This window comes from Ovis canadensis, chromosome X (assembly GCF_042477335.2).
Source record: "Ovis canadensis isolate MfBH-ARS-UI-01 breed Bighorn chromosome X, ARS-UI_OviCan_v2, whole genome shotgun sequence".
Lineage (NCBI taxonomy): Eukaryota > Metazoa > Chordata > Mammalia > Artiodactyla > Bovidae > Ovis > Ovis canadensis.
The window spans coordinates 126764267-126765496 of NC_091727.1; the positions used below are offsets into that span (position 1 = coordinate 126764267).

Sequence of the window (1230 nt, forward strand, 5' to 3'; positions counted from 1 at the left end):
CTCAAAGGTCAACTTCTAGATACTGAATCAAGTATTTGATTAGTATAAACTAGGTTGGTCTGATTTTCTGTATAAAGAAGTAAACATATGCCATAATTTGCTGTATGCTGTGCTCAGTCACTCAGCCATGTCCAACCCTTTGTGATCCCTTGGATTATAGCCTGTCAGGCTCCTCTGTCTATGAAATTTTCCAGGCAAGAATACTGGAATGGATTGCCATTTCCTTCTTCAGGGCATCTTCCCAACCCAGGGATCAAACCTGCGTCTCTTGTGTCTCCTACATCAGCAGGCTGATTCTTCACTGTGCCACCTGGGAAGCCCCATGCAATAATACACTTCTCCTTAATCTCTATGTGTCCTGCTAGTTTTTGAAAGTTAATCAAATAACCAGATTTTCCAGGTTCAGATAGGATAAGAAGGATTTAAAATGCTAAAATCTATATTCTCAGGACACTGATCAATATTAATCATTCCATAATGCTTCCATTTTTACATTCACTTCTTCTACTTTTGACAACATTGACCTTGAAAGCATTATGCTAAGTGAAATAAGTCAGACAGAAAAAGACATATACCGTATGATCTCATTTATCTGTGGTATCTTTAAAGAAAAAAAAGCCAAACTTTGGAACTTCCCTGGTGGTCCAGTGGCTAAGACTCTTGGCTTCCAATGCAGGGGGCCCAGGTTCGATCCCTGGTCAGGGAACTAGATCCCACAGGCTGCAACAAAGATCATACATGAGGCAATGAAGATCTCCAGTGCCACAACTGAGATATAGTGCAGCCAAATAAATTTTTTTTAAAGCCAAACTTTGAAACAGTAAAATGGTGACTGCCAAGAGCTGCAGGATGAGGGAAATGGGGAGATGTTGGTCACAGGGTAGAAGCTTCTAGTTATAAAATAAATAAGTTCTGAGACTCCAAGGCACAGCATGGTGACTACAGTTAGCATATAATTAAATATATAATATAACCCTGTTATATACTTAAAAGTTGCTAAGAGTGTAGATCTTAAAAATGTTCTCACCATAGACCCAAAAAATGTAATTATGTGAGGCAACGTGAGGTGATGAACATGTTAACCAACATTATTGTGGCGATCATTTCACAATTTATACATATGTCCGATCATCATGTTGTACATCTTAGACTTACACAATGTTCTAGGTCAATTAAATTGCAATAAAGCTGGGAGAAAATAAAGTGACTATATGTTCTACAGCACACTTT

The 1230-nt window shown here is 38.2% G+C and overlaps 1 non-coding gene across 1 annotated transcript; it reads left to right on the top strand.

Annotated features, from left to right (window-relative positions):
* The first annotated feature begins 633 nt into the window (after positions 1-633).
* TRNAW-CCA (transfer RNA tryptophan (anticodon CCA)) lies at positions 634-706 on the top strand. Its single transcript has one exon. It is a non-coding gene; the product is annotated as a tRNA-Trp (tRNA).
* The last annotated feature ends 524 nt before the right edge of the window (positions 707-1230 follow it).